The following is a 19,161-nucleotide window of genomic DNA, read 5'->3' on the forward strand; positions in this document are numbered from 1 at the left end:
CCCCAGAGGATGGGAGGAAAGGTCTAAGCTTCTAATCCTAGCTTGGTTTTTCTTATGACCAGTCCCCATCCAAGAACCCCCCAAGAGTTGCCTCTTTAGACCAAAACACTTTCCTATCACCGTGGAAATTCCAAGGGGTTTAGGAGCTCCGTGCCACGAAATGGGGCAGAGATCAAATACATTTTTCTTATTTTATCACACAGGGTCTTGCCCCCTTTTTTTTTTCCCCTGAACTTGCTCTCTCCATGGTCTCTCACATTTAACACTTGAAACCCCCTGACTAGATTTGCAGAAACTCAGGGTGACAGAACTGCTCTGACCGTGGTGGTGGATACACAGATCTACACACATGATGAAGTTGTGTAGAAATAAACAAACACATACACACACACACACACACACACACACACACACACACACACACACACAGGAGTACGTGTAAAACTGGGGAAATCACAGTAAGAGTGGTGGCTTGGATCAGCACCCGTCTCTGGTTGTGGTTTTGTATTATAAGGTAAAGGGCACAGGGGATCTCCCTGTATCATTTCTTACAAGTGCATGTGAATCTACAATTATCTCAAAATTAAAAGTTTAATTGTAAAAAATCCTGCTTTGTAATCCCATTCAACAAGTTAGAAGCTAACCTTTCGAACAAAATCCCCTCAAGGGCTTTATGAAACAATTTTCTCTACTTTTTTCTAAATCTAAAGTTTTCATTAAATAGAATTTAACAGATACAAGCCCTCACTAGCCAAGCACAATTACTCTTTTTCAAATCTGAGGAGCTTTAATCTACTTCACCCTAGCAATAAGAAAACGCTTTTAAAAATATGCCCGGGTGAGGAGTTGTATCATGGTTAAAACACCATACGTGTATTGGACATCAGGCCTTGTGTTGAAAAGCTAGAAATTCAGGGAATGGTGTACGGAGAACCCAGACCTCAAACAGGTGGGGAGAGAGAGGTGATGGGGGCTAAAGCTCCCCCAGTTGATTAAAACTGGGGGCCCCTGCCCTGCCCCATTCTCCCATGATTAACAATCACCCGTCAATCCCAAGAGCATGAAATTGGGTGCTTTGAGCTTGGGGGACCCTCCCACCAGCAGCCACAGTCCGAAAGCCTAAAAGCTTCATAAGGCAGAGAGTGATCATCATTCTTTTAATGATGATCACGATTCAAAATTGCTGTAATCCAATTATGTAATCTATTTCTGAAAACAGTGTTCTCAGACACAGGTTCCACGGGACATTTACACTTATTCCTTGAACAAGAGTCCCACACAGTGCCGGAAGTTTAGGCAACTGTGTACAGTCCTCCTGTGTAAATTTCTCCCTGAAAAGTCACAAGGGGCAGTAGAATTTAAAGGTTCGGACAAATCCCACAATAAACCTACTTAACTTCGTTTAAGTCAGCAATTCCCCAATTTGTTAGCTCCCTGTTAATATCACTTGCTTATCCAGTGTTTAGAGGAGGGAAGCACATTTCCTATCGTCTCTGTGCCAGGCGCTGCAAGGTCTCAGTTCCTTTGCCGCAGGTGTGGGAGTTCAGACCATCTTCCCTTTGCCTTCCTGTTCTTTGCAGCTCTGGAAGGCCAGGAGGTTTCAGCCTTCGCAGAAAGGGGAAAGCTCTAGGTTAATGAGCCATCAGGTGTTATTGTGAAATAACTGAGGAGGGAGAAGGGTTTCCTGAGAGGGCAGTTTCCTAAGAAGTGGCGGGCCCTTGCCTGAAAAGAGCTCAGAGAGTAGACTTTGCCAAAGACCACTGTAAGGAGGATTATTGGAAACCCTAGCACCCAAAGGAAGCCGAGTCATTGCCTGGGACCACCTCCCCTCAACCGCCCCATCTAACAGTTATTGCCACCATCTACACGCAGGCATCCCCTCACTGCCCTTTCTGCCAGCATTCAGCCTGGCCTGATAACTGCCAGCAGAAGCAGAGCTTTGCCCAATGCACCTGTTGGCTTTCCATGTGTGGAAACACAGCCCTTCCCCTCCCAACCTTTCCATACCCCTCAAGCCCCAGAAAAGAGGGGTGGGATCCTGCATTCTGTCCGAATGGGGTAGAGGTAGGGAGGGGTAGGTACTTGGAGGACTGAACTCAACCAGCTCAAGATCGGCAGAACAAGGTCACTAACTACTAGCACCTCTGCAAAGTAAGCATTATTACTCCCATTTTACAGATAAGAAAACCAAGGCTCGGGCAGCTTAAGTGATACGCCTGAAATTTATATAACTACTTGGGGTTAGAGTAATAAATTGAACCCAAGTGGCTCTTACTCAAAAGTCTGGGCTCTTGACAACAATCGACCCCACCCCCACCCTGCTGGGCTGCCAGCACCCACACTCACTCACGTCCCCATGTCCACCATCCCTACTCTGCCACAGCAGAAGACCAGTGTTTGCTCCATGTGACAGCAAGACTTCTCCAAAGCAGTTGTCACTGCTTCTCCACCTCCAAATCAGCAAATACATATTGGGACTCTATTATTATAACACACCTTTCAGTCTATGGGACAGTTTATATATAATACTTTACTTGCTTTTTATAACCTCCCTGAATGGCAAAGTTTTAAACTGAAATAATGCCCCTCAAAAATATAAGGATAAAGATATCATTATCTATATTCTCACCCCCAAGAAATAACCTCAGTATAATATTTTGGCATTTTTGCTTTTCTTCCTTGTATTTTATATTTTTAAAATTATATAGATAGTTCATAAATACAGTGTTCCCTACCAAAAAACTTTAGGCATAATAAATAAAGCTAACGTTTCCCCTGACCTCTACCACCACCCAATCCTAATCCCTTCCCATCACCAGGAGAAACACTATTATGAATTTGGTGAGTTCTTTCTAATTGTTAAAAATGCATTTTATGTACATAATTGTGTCCATAGAAAATATATACTTTGCTTTGCAGTTTTTATTTACATAAACCAGTGTTATGCTGTACATTTCATTCAACATCTTGCTTTTTTTCACTCAATATTATTATTTGAGATCTACTGTGTTGATATATATTGATTTAACTTTTTTTTCACCATGAAAGGAGTTGCTTAATCTCAAAGTGAAGAAAGTCTTTTAAAGTACAGAACAAAACCTAGATGCCATAAAAGAAAAGATGGGGAAATTCAGCTATAGAAATAAAAAAAATGTCTGTAAGGCAAAAGCCACCACAAAAAGAGTCAGAAGACAAATGGCTATACACATGCATTAGCATTTCAAATCACAGGGAAATGGATCATTGTTCTCTTTTTTTGGCTGTATTGAGGTATAACTGACAAATAAAATTGTAAGATATTTAAAGTGTACATCATGATGGTGTGACACATGTATCCACTGTGAAAGGATTCTCCCCAGTCTAGTTAATGAACACATCCATCACCTCACATATTTATCCTTTTTCTTTGGTGGGAACATTTAAGTTTTACTCTCTTAGCAAATGTCAATTATACAACACATTGTATTCAATGAGGGTCCCATGTTATATGTTAGATCCTCATACCTTATTCATCTTATAGCTGAAAGTTTCTACCTTCTAATCAACCTCTCCCTAATTTCCCCCACACACCAGTCCTTGGCAAACACTTTTCTACTCTTTCTTTCTATGAGTTTGGCTTTTTTTTTTTCAGATTCCACATATAAGTGATACCATGCCTTACTTGTCTTTCTCTGTGTGACTTATTTCACTTGGCATAATGCCCTCAAATTTCATCCATGTTGTCCCAAATGGCTGGATAATACTCTAATATATATACATCAATATCACATCTTCTTTATCCATTCATCTGCTGACAAACACTTAGGCTGTTTCTCTATCTTGATTACTGTGAATAATGCTGTAATAAACATGGATGTGTAGATATCTGTTTGGTATCCTGTTTTCATATTCTTTGGATATACACCCAGAAGTGGGTTTGCTGGATCATATGGTTGTCTTATTTTTAATTTTTTGAGGAACCTCTGTACTGTTTTCCATAGTGGCTGCATCAATTTACATTCTTATCAACAGCGCACAAGAGTTCCCTTTTCTCCACATCCTGTCAACACTACTTCTTGTCTTTTTGTTGATAGCCATTCTAACACATATGAGGTGATATTGTGGTTTTGATTTGCATTTCCTTGATGACTGGTGATGTTGAGTACCTTTTCATGCACCTGTTGGCCATTTGTATGTCTTCTTTGGAAAAATGTCTGTTCAGTTCCTCTGCTCATTTTTTAGTTGCATTTTTTTCTATTGAGTTGTATGAGTTCTTTCTATATTTTGGATATAAACCCCTTATCAGATATATGATTTGCAAATATTTTCTCCCATTCCATCCCAACCTTTTCATTTCATTGATGGTTTCCTTTGCTGGGCAGAAGCTTTTCAACTAAAAAGCCTCTCAAGATTTTAAGCATCAGTCTGGCAAAGACCTCAGGCGGGTATCATAGGATTCCCAGATGTTGTCGTTACCACAGTCTGCTTTTCCATCCTTCTCTGGTGGGACACGGGGATTGTTGCCACCCTGAATATCCTTGCACAGGTATCCCTGCACGTGGTTGTGACCAGAAGCAGAGCTACCACCCGATTGCCAGCAAAGCCATTGAACCGATTTACACCCAGGCCGGCACTATGCCAGGGTGCTACTTCGCCACTTCACTGACAACCCCTGAAACTGTTAGACTTTCACATTTTTACTTAGTCACACAGTTACTCAGGACAAGATAAGACAAAACAAAACAAAGCAACCACAAACCCGTATCCACAAAGACAAATCAAAAATCCATCCTCTCTCCACTTGCCCTCATGCTGCCATCTCTCACTCCCATCACTGCAAAAGCCACCAATGGGTCTTACTCCCTTCTAATCCATCCCCCACACAGCTACGAAGCGATTTTTTTAAAAATAAAATATTTCAAAAAATGAGACAAGAGAATAATATACTAAGACACCCATGTGCCGCTTTATCAAATACTCACTTTATCAATTTTGAACATTTTGTTGTATTTACTTCCCTTCCATGTTTTTATGTTTTCCTACAAATTTATGTAGTAACCATAACCATAAACAATATAGAGAATCATTTTGCATATTTTGAAACTTTTCATAAAAGGCGTAAAAGGCGTCAGGCAGCCTGTATCCTTCTGCAACTTACTTGATTTAGACACTGGTTTTAGAGGCATCTGCATTGATACATGTTACTCTCGATTCTTTACTAACTGCTGCACTGTACTCTGTTATAAGGATACATCACGATTTATCCATTCTCCTGCAATTTCGGTTTTTCATCATTACAAACAGTGCTGGGGTGAGCATTCCTGTTTATAGTCGCCTCATATATATGCATAATAATTTCCCTAGGGAATATGCCTGTGCGGAGAACTGTTGGCTGGAGGGATGTAGTCCTCAGCTCTGCTAGATTTTGCCAAATTGCTCTTGAAAGAGATTGTACCAGCTTACACACCTAAAAGTGTAAACATGTATTCATATTAAATGTTTAATACCTGATAATGTCATGATGTGCATTTAGTGTGCAATTCCCTGATTAACTTTGACATCAAGCAGGTTTTCAGGTTGATAAAGTGACCACTTAGAGTTCTACTTCTGTGAAATGCCTCTTGGAATCATTTGCCATTTTTTGGAATTATATCTTACTTAAAAATTGAATTGTAGGACTTTTTGATATATCCTAGATGCTAACTCGTTGGTTATTTGCATTGCAAAAAAAAATCTGTCTTGTCTTTAATTGTGTTCATAGTATCTTTTGTTGTACAAAATTTTTAAATTCTAATGAGGTTGAATTTACCATTTTCTGTAAATGAGAGGTTTTATGTCTTGTTTAAGAAATCCTTCTCTTAACTGGAGATCACAAAGAAACTCTACTATGTTTTCTTCTAAGAAATTATGAAGTTTTGCTTTTCACATTAAAGTTTACATAGAATATTTGTGTAGTATCGATGAAGACTGATTATCCCATAAAGATAATAACTTATCCCAGCATCATTTATCAGATAGTCTTTTTTTTCCCCCACTGGTGTAACAGCCTCTCCCATTTATCATATTTCCAAATGTGAGTAGGTTTATTTTCTGGACTCTAGCCTATTTTAAGCCATGAAGCTAATTTTTTGTCTCTGTGCTAACATGTCACTGTCTTACTATAACTTTATAGTAAATCTTTATATATTCTCTGGAAAGTCCTCCCCACCCCCTTGTTATGCCTTTTCACAATTGTCTTAGCTCTTCTGTTTTGCTGTGTGTGCGTGCGTGTGTGTGGTTTTTGGTCTTTTGGGTTTTTTTGGTCTTCCACATTAATATTAAAATAAGCTTGTCAAGTTCCACAAAAAAAAATTTCACAGGAATTTTCATTTGTACTGCATTGGATTTATAGATTAAATTCAGGAGAGATGACACCTTTATGACAGTATCTTCCAACCCATGAATATTATCCTTGAACATTTTTTTTAAATCTCCATTTATTCAGATCTTCTTTTATGTCCTCCAATAATATTTTGTCATTTTTTTCTCCATAAAGGTCTTGCATATCTTTTGTTATATTTATTCCTACCTTAAAGTTTATTGCAATTGTGAATTACTTTTTAAAATTATATTTTCTAATTCGTTCTTATTTATATAGAGAAATAGTATGGATTTTTTTATGTTGACCTCTTTCAGCAATTTTCTGAGTTCCCATATTAGTTCTATTTGTTTTTCTGGGTATTTTCATGGCAAAGAATTCCAAGGACTTCTATTTCTAGAAATAGCAGCCTAGTTACTGTGACAAGTCTTGTAGCCACAACCATGTCTATCTAGCTCAAAACATGATTCTTATTACACAGCTGGGATTGCAGGAAGTCAGGGAAACTTCTACGGGACCAGTGAGCTGAAACCAAAGTGTGACGCTATAAGCATTCAGTAAAGATGGGACTGCCCTGAGTGCCAAGGCCCATGCATATAAGTGCAACAAGATAAACTTTGTAAGGCTAAACTTTCAGCCAGTAGCAAGGAGGAGATGAATCCAAACCCCCTGAAATAAGCTCAAACCTTGAAAGACGGCTAAAGTGACTCCAGCCCTGGGTTGGTACATCCCTTCACTTCCAGAGAAAAGCAAATGCAAATCTTCTTAGAGAAAGTCATCTTCGATTAAGGCTCAAAGATTTCCACAGATTACTATCTATCAGTGTGAACTGACAGTAAAATATCTCCAAAGACACTAGGAAGAACTCCCATTAGTGAGAGTCAGGAGAAAAACCAACAATAGGGTTTGGTCCTTAAGGATACTGGATATTAGAATCATTAGACAGAGGGTATAAAGCAACTATGTAGTGAGTGTGTAAAGTGAGAGACTGAATCATGGAAACAGGCTAGCAATGAAAGACTATCAAAATTGACTGGGAAGAGCTGAAAAATACTGATAAACATGTAGTACTCTCAAAAATGAAAAATATGATTTTAAAATTAAAAAGTCAGGAGGGAGTGAAGAGCAGATTAGACCCAACTGAAGACTTAGTTGAAGAGAGAATTAGTGAACTGTGAAATGTGAAGATATTACCAGTAATTCAGCACAGATCAGGACATAGAAACTATGAACAAGATTAAGAGATAGGAAATAATCTGGTGTATGTTTGACAAGAGTCCAAGAGTAGAAAACAGAGAAAATAGAGGAGAATTGAATAGATAATGGCTGAGAAGTTTCTAAAATTGGTGAAAGACATCAATCTTTATTTTTCCTGAGCAGGAAGCATTAAAAAGGAAAAATCCACTCCCAATGTGGTGGATGGAATACCTATGCATTCTTCAACAGTTCACCCTTCAGAAGGTGAAGACTAATTCTCCCCCCTTAAAGATGGCCTTACTTTTTGACTTCCACACCTCTTAGTTTTCTATTTTCTCTCTCTGCCTGAACACAGAGGAAAGGCCATGTGAGGATGCAGCAAGACAATGGTCATCTGAAAGCTGAGCAGAGAGGTCTCAGCAGAAACCAACCACGCTGGCACCTTGATTTTGGACTCCCAGCTTCCAGAACTGCCAGAAAATAAATTTCTGTTGCTTCAGATACCAGTCTATGGTATTTTGTTACAGCAGCCTGAGCAGATTAACACAATCAGGATTGTATTTCTTTTCTTTTAATAATTACTTTTACATTTTAAATATGAATTTTAAATTATAAATTATTCTAGCAATGTCAAAAATTTAGTATTTCTAGTCTCCTTCTAAACATAAGCCTGTTAGTTTATTTTAACCACTGCTGGACACCACTCCGCCCTATGACTTTACTGTCTTTTTAGAGTTTGTTTCACCCTTTTCAAGTCACAAAAACTTTCTTTTTAAAGTTTACTAACTTTACGAACAGATTTTATCAATGCTTGTGCTCACTATTTTCTGTTGCATCCCACGTCTTCTTTCTGGATTCATTTGTTTTCTTGCTGAATTACTTTTTCTCTTGGTGAACATCTGGGGGAGGTAAATTCTCTTTGTCTTTGTGTGTCTGGAAATATCTTTATTTTGTCTTTGCTCCTGCATGATAATGTAGCTGCATATAAACTCAGGGGCTTAAAGATATTACTCCATTGTCTTCCGACAGATACTGTTGCTCATATGAAGTTAGCCAACAGTCTAACGGACATGCCTTTAGGTATATTTTATCTTTTCTTTGTAATAGCTGCTGTGGGTTGAATGTTTGTGTCTCCCTAAACTCATATGTTGAAATTCTAACCCCCAAAGGTGATGGTGTTTGGAGGTTGGGTCTTTGGGAGGTACTTAGGTCATGAAGGTGGAGCCCTCATCAATGGGATGAGGGCCTTATAAAAGAGACCTCAGAGAGATCTCTTGCCCCTTCCACCATGTGAGGATGTGATGAGAAGTTTGTGACCTAGAAGAAAGCCCTCACTTAACCATTCTGGCACCCTGGTCTCAGACTTCTAATAGAGCCCAGAACTATGAGAAATAAATTTCTATTCCTTCTGCAATACTGTGTTATAACAGCTCAAAAGGACTAAGACAATAGCGTTTCTTGTTTGTTTTTTTTTTAATGGAGGTACTGGGGATAGAACCCAGAACCTCATGCATGTTAAGCACATGCTCAACCACTGAGCTATACCCTCCCGCCTTTGACAATAGCTTTTCTGATTCTCTTGGTATTCTTCATGTTCTACAGTTTCTGTACAGTGTGTCTAGGTGTAGACTCATTTTCATTTACCTTGCTTGGCACCCTGAGTGCACTTATAATCAAAGAATTCATGTCCTCTTCAATCTGGGGAAACTCTCAGCTTTCTGTCTGCAAATATTACTTCTCCCTCCTTGTCTTCTGAGACTCCTATTTTCACATGTTGGAGCCTCTTCCAATCATGCATGTGTCTTAATTAGCCCTTATTTAAATCTCTTCATTCTCTGCTGCCTTCTAGGCTAATTCTTTTGTATTATCTTTAAATTTACTAATACATCCTTTGTTTCAATTGTGGAATCTATCCTATCACATTTTTTAATGGCTAATTTTTTTTCTCATTTCCAAGATGTCTACCCTCGGTTCGTTTTTCCCTGTTAGAATGTCTTCTTTTAAAAAATTTTTAATTTAATATAAGATATTCTTCAGTCATCTCCTTGAGCTCCTTCAACACATTTATTTTTAAAAATTGTCAAGCTAGTCTATAAAGTAATGCCATCTGCAGTGACTTTGTCTTGATCATAGATTTTGTTGTCTTTCTTAGCATTGGAATTCCTCATATGTTTTATAATTTTCAGTGGGAAATTTTATTGTTTTGGGTTCCCCCCCCCCCACTTTCTCTCTTTGGCATTTTTTGTTGTTATAGTCTCTCCCTGGCACCGCTGAAGCCCACAGCTTACAACTAAGTTTTCCAATAAACCATTGCCCCTGACTTTGTGGGGCTTAAAGTTAATGGGAAAGGACGGACAAAAAAATAAATCTATAATATGTCAGTTGGTGATAAGGGCTACAGAAAAAATAAAGCAGGAGAGGGGACAAGAATCGCAGCGGTGGGGGCTCATTTGAGCAGAGACCATGATGCTCTTAGGATGTAGGCTGAAGCCAGGCTGCGAGAGTGCTGGAAAGCAGCATCCACCCCAGCTCAGCTCTCTGCCCCGCCCCATCGTGCAGCCCTCTCCCACTGTGGCTAAACCTCTAGCTGAGAGCCATGAGCACCTCAGCGTGTGCAGAGAGCAGAGAACCAGCTCCTCCACAAGATTCACTCTGAAGTGGAGCAAGGGGTCGGTGGTGGAGCCTGGGTGAGATGAGGTGGGTGACTAGAGGGCAGCCCTCCTGGGTGTGGGTCCCCTGCTGGGACCATCTGCATGCAGAGACCAGGAGCCGCTAGCAAGGTCAGGCCATGAAAGCCTATGAAGATAGAAGAGCTGCTGGGCTGTAGGCTGTGCAGCTGGCTTGGGGCCAAGAGAGAGGAGAAGCAGGGGGTCATTCGTAGGACCTCAGCAGGGACCTGTAGAGCCAGTGGGGGAGAGGAGTGGACAGGAGCTGTGAGAGGTCCTGCCCGGGTCAGCCTGGTCCCAGGTAGGACATACTGTCTCCAGTAAGCACCTACTGAGCCTGGCACTGGGTGCAGGGCACTGCTCCAGATGAATAAAACAGCCAAATAGCCACTGCCCTTGAAGGGCTTACATCCACCGGTGATGAAACAGTGACCTACTCCACTATAAAGAAAAGGTACCGTAGCAGTCCCAGCTGAGGTTAGTCAAGATGTGCCAGTGGTTCTGAGGTCTTAATAGAGCATCTCAGGGCTATAGGCGTGGTAAGTCCTATTTCTCCCTGTAACTGGTAAGAAGAAGAGGGGTGGAGGATTAAGTGCCTTGCTCGAAATCACCCAGCTGTTAGGGATTTGAACTTGGATCTATAGAACTGCCCACACGTGCTGTCATCACAACTGAAGAGGAGCCTTAACCCAAACTGGGTATCGGGGGAACTGGTTTAGGGCTCTCCAGGAGGAGTGATGCCCAAGCCCCACAGAAGGATGAGCAGTCAGAAAATGCTCAGTCTGAGCAAGGGAGGGCAGGGATGTGTCCTGAGGAAGGAGAATCCCTGAGAGGGCTTGAAGAACTATGCTCTGTCCTGGCACCATCACACCTTGCCTCTGGCCTTGGGGTGGTCTTTAACCTAAAGCTTTCCCAGGAAACTGGCCAAGGCAAGGAAATTCCCCGGGGCCTGTGTCCATCCTGTCTCGACTTACGAGCAGAAACAGGTAACACAGTGCACGTGGGATGGCTGTTCCCCGTCCCCACCATTATTCCATCCTTCCCTTCAGTCATTTCTTCCCCAAATGGACCGCATAAGGCCGTCTAGGCGTGCACTGCCCTCTTCCAGCAGGCTTCTTTTAATACATGACTGTATGGGAATGGAATTAGTGGGAGAGAGAAGTTAAAGCTCGAAATTCTCAGTGTAATTTATGACTCATTCACTCAATCAACAAAATCACGTTAAGGGCCTGCTGTATTTCCGAGGTTAGGCCGATCCTCCAGAGACGCGTGGTTTGCAGGGAACCCACTGGACCGGGCATCTTTGCAGGGAACCCAGTGGACGGGGCATCCGGGTCCCCGCTGCGGTCCTCCCGCCGCCTCCCGCGCCTGCCGCGTCGCAGACACTGAGCTCGCGCGCCCCCTCGTGGATCCTCGGGGAACTGCGCGGCGCCGCCCCGGACCCCATCAACCTGGTACCCTGGGCGGCTCAAGGGGGCAGAAGTGAGGCTCTCTCCAAGGCAAGGGCGTGCTGAGGACGAGGACCTGGCCAAGTCCTCCGGTCCCTCGGGTCCCCAAGGTTACTTCCCATGCTCCAGATGCCTGGTCCCCTCAGCCCACCGGGGAAGGGAGTGGCAAAACCTATAACTGCTGTGAATGGACCCTCTTCCTCCTTCAAACCCAGGCTCCAGCTCACCTTCCTGACTCCAGACGGTGCAGGTGGTGGACACAGGGGGCGGAGGGCAAGGTCCATGGCCCACTCAGACACCCCATTTCAGGGTAAATATCTCACTGTCTACTCTTGGTTTGAGGAGGTTCCAGAAGGAGCTTGTGTCATCTCTGAAGACAGGGACTTTTCCAAACACGACCCCAAAATGAGGCTCCCTCCCTCATCCATATTCTCTCTCATCTGGCCTTTTAAGACTCACACTAAGGATAATCAGGGATGCTGGTAAAGCTGGAGTTAGGAGGATGGTTGTTTACGTAGCAAGGATCCCCTCTCCACCCCACCCCACCCCTAGTATCTGTTTGCATCCACATTCACATGAGGGCTGAGACACCTTTGAAAGCAAATCAACCTGACCTTGTGAGTGCTGGGGTGCTGGGGCTGAGCTGCACCGCCACAATCTGAGGGCTTGGCAGAGGAAGCTGCTGGATGAGGCCACACAATAGGCAGGGACTACGGGGTCTTGTACACAGGTCTCTCTAAGAGAGAAGGGAGTTTGACCCAGCAAGCCAGATCAGCCATGGGTGTCGGCACCAGGAGGAGCCGAGTGTCAGCTTGCGGTGGAACTTAGCTCACTTCACCATCCTGGGAGTGTGAATGTGCCCGAGAGAGAACTAGGGCTCTGAGATTTTCACTGACCCTAACTCTTCAGAGCCCAAGTCACCTTGACCTAACTCAATGTACCCCTGAAGGGGCATCCCTCACCCACCCAGAGAGCCTCTCTGGGTCTGTATCTCCAGTTGCTGCAGCTCAGTGCAGTGGCAACTCTACACGGCTGTCAATCCAGCAATCACAGAGCCTGGGTGCCACCAGCAGGGACAGTGGAGAGCGGGCCTTTTGTCTGGCTGAAACAGAAGCAGCAGGGGCAGGAGCCCAGGCTGGGGAGGGCTGGGCTGGAGTCAGAGCAAGGACAAGTGACGGTGAAGATCGATTTCAGAAGTGCACACAGGACTCTCCTTGGTGAGTCCAGAAATGCCTGGAGAAGAGATCTTTGCAAATAATAAAAATTCCTGTGTGAGCAGGTGGAAACATCCAGTCTTCCACTGAGGTTTATGAATAAGTGATTATGTGAACACATTTTAGACTCACGTCAGTGATGTCCGGGTCCTTGAAAGGCCATATTTTTAAGAAGCAGGAAAAAGCTTTATTTTATTTTTAAAGATCCCATTACTAGTTAAATCTGGTCCAAGATTTTGTGGGACACTGAAAACCAGCAATCTTCAGCAAGATGTTAAAAAAGTCCCATAAATAGCACCTCTCTTCTCTGACCGGGTTCTAGAAATTGAAAAATAAGACAGAAACAAGGAGAGGGAGAAATAAAATGTCACCTTTCCTGATGACCAAGCCAAAATTGCAGGACTTAGCTCAGTCTGAGAAGAAAAAGACTTGATAACTGAGCCCCAATAGGAGGCAGACTTGCCTGCTCACTCCGGGCTGGGATGAGCTGACTCCAGGAGGAAAGGTGAGTAAAGCGGTGTTGAAAAGCCAGCAGTTACACTAGTGGAGACTTCCAGGAGTGTGGATGAGTGTTCCCCCTCATAATAGGAATAAACTTCCCACTGCTTTATATGTTGGTTGGTCCTTTTTTGAAATTTAGAATGTATTTTTTCCATATGAACTGTTTTACATGTGACCCTGAAAAGTCCATTGAACCTATATAGGAATACTTTAAGTACCAACTTGAGCTCTGGCCCAGGGGAGAGAACATGCAGAGGAAAGAGGATCAAGGCAACCATCCCAGTATCCTTATTCTACCTCCAGTGTCCCCCTGAGATACCTTGTTTTCCAATATGTTTCCCTTCCACTCCATCAATCCAACTCCTATTCCCCAGGGTGGGAGACTTCAGTTTGGAGGTTAAACAATTTCACATTAAACTGTCATAACTGACAAAACCTTCTCCTTCTATAGTTAAAAAAAATTTTTAAGCAGACCAAATCTTATTAATGCAAATGCATTTCTAATACAATCAGTGGACTTTCAGAAAGAGTGAAAAAGTAAAGTGAAAATTCACACAGTAAAAAAGAAAAGATCTTTGACAGCCTATGGGGAGGGAAAGCAGTTACTGCCCATAAGATCAAGTGTGAAATAGATGAGAACAGGGAAGCCTCAAGTTGGATAATTAAAAGGCCTAAATAAATGGAAAGACATCAATAAATGGAAAGACATTATATTCATGGATTGGAAGACTTAATACTGAATATTATTAAGATGACAATACTCCTCAGGTGGTCATCAGATTTAATAACTCCCTTTCAAAATCCCAATGGCCTTTTTTGCAGAAATGGAAAACCTGGTCCTAAAATTCACGTAGGATTGCAAGAGACCCCCAAAAGCCAAAACAATCTTGAGAAAGAACAAAAAGTTGGAAGATTCAGACTTCTGGTTTCCCACAACAAAGCTACAATAATCAAAACAGTATGGTGCTGGCATAAGGCTAGGCATATAGACCAATGGAACAGAATTGAGAATTCAGAAGTAAACCTGTACATTTGCGGTCAATTGATTTTGACAAAGGTGCCAAGGCCATTCAATGGGGAAATAATAGTCATCTCTTCAGCAAATGATACTGGCAGAACTGAAAATCCATATGCAAAAAAAAAAAAAGAAAGAAAGAAATTTACCCTTACCTCATACTATGTACAAAAGTTAACTGACAATGGATCAAAGAACTAAAGATAAGAGCTAAAACCATAAAACTCTCTAAAAAAAAACCCCATAAAACTCTTAGAAGAAAACATAAAGATAAATCTTCATGACTGGGTTTGGCAAAAATTTCTTAGATATAACACCAAAAATATAAGCAATTAACAACTAAGATAAATCAGACTTTATTAAAATTAAAATTTTTGTGCACCAAAGGACACTATGAAAAGACCCACAGAAAGGGAGAAAATGTTTGCAAATCACTAATCTGGAAAATGTTTGTTAATCACTAATCTGGGTCTAATATACAAAGTACATTAAAAATGTTACAACCCAATAACAAAAAGACTAATAACCCAATTTTAATATAGGCAAGGGAGTGGAATAGACGTTTCTGGAAAGAAGACGTACAAATGGCCAACAAAAACATAAAAAGAAGCTGAACATCATTAGTCATTAGAGAAATACAACTCAGAACCATAATGAGATACCAGTTCACACCCACTAGGATGCTATGATTAAAAGAAAAGAAAAAGAATTGGTGAAGATGTGGAGAAATTGGAACCTTTATACATTGCTGTTGGGAATATAAACTGGTTACAGTCACTGTGGAAAACAAGTTGGTGGTTCCTCAAATAGTTAAATGTAGAATTACCATGTTACCCAATAATTATATTCCTGGGTATGTATTTAAAACAATTAAAAACATATGTTCACATAAAAACTTGTACATGAATATTCATAGCAGCATTATTTATAATATCCAAAAATATAAACAATTGAAAGATCCCTCAGTTAATGACTAGATAAATAAAATGAGATATATTCATACAATGGAAAGTTTTCCATCCATCAAAAACAATCAAGTATTAATACCTGCTACATCTTGTATGAGCCATGAAAGCAGGCTCAGTGAAAGAAGCCAGACACAAAAGGCCACATGTTGTATGATTTCACTTATCTGAAATACCTGGAAAAGGCAAACTCACAGAGACAGAAAGCATATTAGTGGCTGCCAGGAGCTGAGGGGAAGGGGCAATGGGAAGAGAATGCTTCATGGTTTGGGAGTTTCCTTTTGGGATAATAAAAATATCCTGGGCCTAGATGGTGGTGATGGTTGCACAATGTTGTGAATGTACCCTGGCATTCGAGAGCATTAGAAAGCTGTGGGGCCTGGGGGAGGGTATAGCTCAAGTGGTAGAGCGCATGCTCAGCATGCCCAAGGTCCTGGGTTCAATCCCCAGTACCTTCTCTAAAAATAAATAAATACCAGATAACTCCTCCCCTTAAAAAAGAAAAGAAAAAGAAAGCTGTGGGGCCAGGAGGTGGAAAGTAGTGATTACCCAGTAAGCAATAGAAGAGATGGCAGAGCACACTGGAAGGAAGGGAAGTCTCCATATCAACCCAAGTGGCAAAGACTCTGTAGTGAACTTTAAGCAACTCATAATCCAAGGAAGGAGAGATCATCCCAGAATAGAATATAAGAGCACAAAGAAAAGTATCAGCAGAAAATGAATGGCTCCACAAAATCAATCCAGTCCAAACCAAACTAAGACAATTCTCTAAGTCAAACTTGTTCAAGGTCTTCACCAAGTTTTGAGTAAGTCAGACTTGAAAATTGACACCAGGCTTCCAGTTCAAGGCATTAGGCATCCACTTGTCTTTGTCCCATCTAGGTCCCATTAATATGATGAAAAATCAAAGAAGACTTAAATACCTGGGGAGAGACATTGTGTTCAAAGACTGAAGACCCAACATAGTGACGATGTCAATTCTCCCCAAACCGATCCATAGGTTTAATGCAATCTCTGTCAAAATCTCAGCAAGTTTGTTTGGGCAAACATAGACAAGCTTATTCTAAATTTTATGTGGAAGCACACAAGCCCTAGAATAGCTAAAACAACGTTGAAAAAGAATAATAAATTGGAAGTAGTCGTTCTACCTGATATTAAGGTACTAACATAACCAATCCTGTGTATTACTGCCAAAAGAATGGAGATAAAGATCAATGGAACAGGATGGAGAACCCAAAAATAGACCCGAATAAAGATACTGGACTGAATTTTTATAACTGTGCAAAAGCAATTCAATGGAGGAAAGATTGTCTTTTCAACAAATGGTGCTGGGCCAACTGGGCTGGCACCGGCCAAAAAATGAACTTTGAGCTGAGTCTCAACACCTCATACAAAAATTAACTCAAAACGGATCACAGACTTAATTATAAAATGTAGAAACTATAAAACCTTTAGGAAAAAAGTAGGAGAAAATCTTTAGGATCTAGGACTTGGCAAAAAATTCTTAGGCTTGACACCAAAAGGAAGACATAAATGGGACAACTGACAAATCAGACTTCAGTGAAATTAAGAACTGTTGCGAGCGGGTACCCGCGCGCGGTGCGCTTCTCTGAGCTGTGGGACGTGCACTCGGGACTCGGCTCAGACACTTAAAAAAAAAAAAAAAAAACTGTTGCTGTGAGAAAGGCCTTATTAAAAGGATGAAGAGACAAGCCACAGATTGGGGGGGAAATATTTGCAAGCCATATACCTGACCTGCAAACTGGGGGTCCCTAATTCCCAGCATTCCTTCTCTGCTTCCCTGTTCAGTTTACTCTCTACTTGAACAGTTCTATCTTCTCTCCTCTCCTCGAATTTCCAACACTTCCTCACTCTTAACTGATGATGCCCTTCTTATTTCACTGAGGAAACATAATTCATTGGAAGAGGATTTCCACATCTGTCCCCGCACCCCCGCCCCGCCTTTCTTCTGGTGGGCAGTACCTCCATTTGTATCATAACATTCCAACGACTTTGTCCACTCCAAGACTTTCACCTGCAATTTTCCCCTCTTTCCTCCGTGGTACATCAAATTTTTCTCTCTATTTGATCCTTCCCATTAGCACACGAGTACGCCTTAGTAAAACAGTCATTTTAAAAGAAAAAAATTACTCTTTTGGCCTCATATCCCACCTCCAGGCATGATCTCATTTCTCTGATGTCTTCTGCAGCAAATTCCTCGAAAGATACATCAATAGTGGGTGGCTCTCTTCATTAAATTTTTCTGCATTTGTTTTTATTGTGAAAAAGTTTTATTATGAAAAATTAAATATTCACCACAGTGAGAGAGTGGTATAGTAAATTCCCATCCATGTACCTGTTACAGACTGAATTGTATCCCCACCCCTGCCCCTCCAAATTCACATGTTGAAGTCCTAACTCTCAGGACCTCAGAATGAGATGTATTTGGAGATAAGGCCTTTAAAGAGGTAATTAAGGTAAAATGAGGTCATGTGGGTGGCCCCTAATTCACTATGACTGGTGTCCTTCTAAGAAGAGGAGATTAAGACACAAACAACAGAGACCAAGGGGCGACCAGATGAAGACACAGTGAGAAGCAGCTATCTGCAAGCAAACCAGGGAGTCTCAGAAGAAACCAAACCTGCTGACACTTTGACCTTGGGCTTCTAGCCTCCACAGCTGTGAGAAAATAAATAAATTTCTGCTGTTTAAATCTGTGATGTTTTGTTATGGCCCCAGCTATCTAATGCAATACCCATCACCCAGATTCAGTCGTTACCAAAGGTTTTTCTCTCCTTAATTGGGACTGATCTCTCCCTTTTTTCTAAAGTATTTTAAAGCCAACCCTGGACTTCAAGTTATTTTGTTCCCATGTGTGTCTGGGGAGGAAAGGCATATTTTCTTATATAATCACAATAGCTTTTTCTCCCTTAGAATATTAGCAAGAACTACTCTGTAGAATCTAATATTCAGATTTCCCTGATTCTTTAAAATGTCTTTTCAGAGCCATTTTGTTGGAATCAGGATCCACACTGGCTTATTGTGTCTCTTAAATCTTTTTTGTCTAGATTAACCCCTCCCCCTGGATCCTGCCTTTTATTTCTTATCACAAAGACATCAGAAAAAACCAACCAGGTGTCCTGTACACCAACCCACTTTCTGGATTTATCTCTTGGCTTTCTCATCTGTGTATTTCTTTCTTGTGTTTTTGTTTGTTGTGTCCTTCCTCTTTTTATTCTCAAATATTTCAAACTTAAAGGAAAGGTACAAGAGCAGAATTTTTAAAACTTCCTTTTTCTTGAACTGTTTGAATGAAAGTTGCTGAGATCACACCCCCTCACCCAGGAATCCTTTAGTGCATTTCCTACCAACAAGAACATTCTCCTGCAACGCACCCGCAAAATGAGGAAGTTAACATGGATATACCACTGCCACCTAATTTGCAGACTCCATTCAGGCTTCACTGATTGTCTCAATAATGTCTTTTCTATCAATCCAAGATCATGCCTTTCACTCAGTTGTTATGTCTCCTCTCATCTTGAATAGTACCCCAGTCTTTCCTTGACCGGCAAGACCTTGACAGTTTTGAAGACCCCAGCCCAGTTATTTTGTAGAGGCACCTCAGTTCAGGTTTGTCTGATGTTTTCTTGTGATCAGATCCAGGTTATGCATCTTTGGCAGGAGTATCACAGAAGTGATGCCACATTCTTCTCATGGAGTCCTGGCAGGCGATACAGGATTTCAATTTGTTTCATTACTGATGACGTTAACCTTGTTAGTTGATTCAGGTAGTGACTGCCAGGTTTCTCCACCGAAAG

This window comes from Camelus bactrianus, chromosome 7, assembly GCF_048773025.1.
Source record: "Camelus bactrianus isolate YW-2024 breed Bactrian camel chromosome 7, ASM4877302v1, whole genome shotgun sequence".
NCBI lineage: Eukaryota > Metazoa > Chordata > Mammalia > Artiodactyla > Camelidae > Camelus > Camelus bactrianus.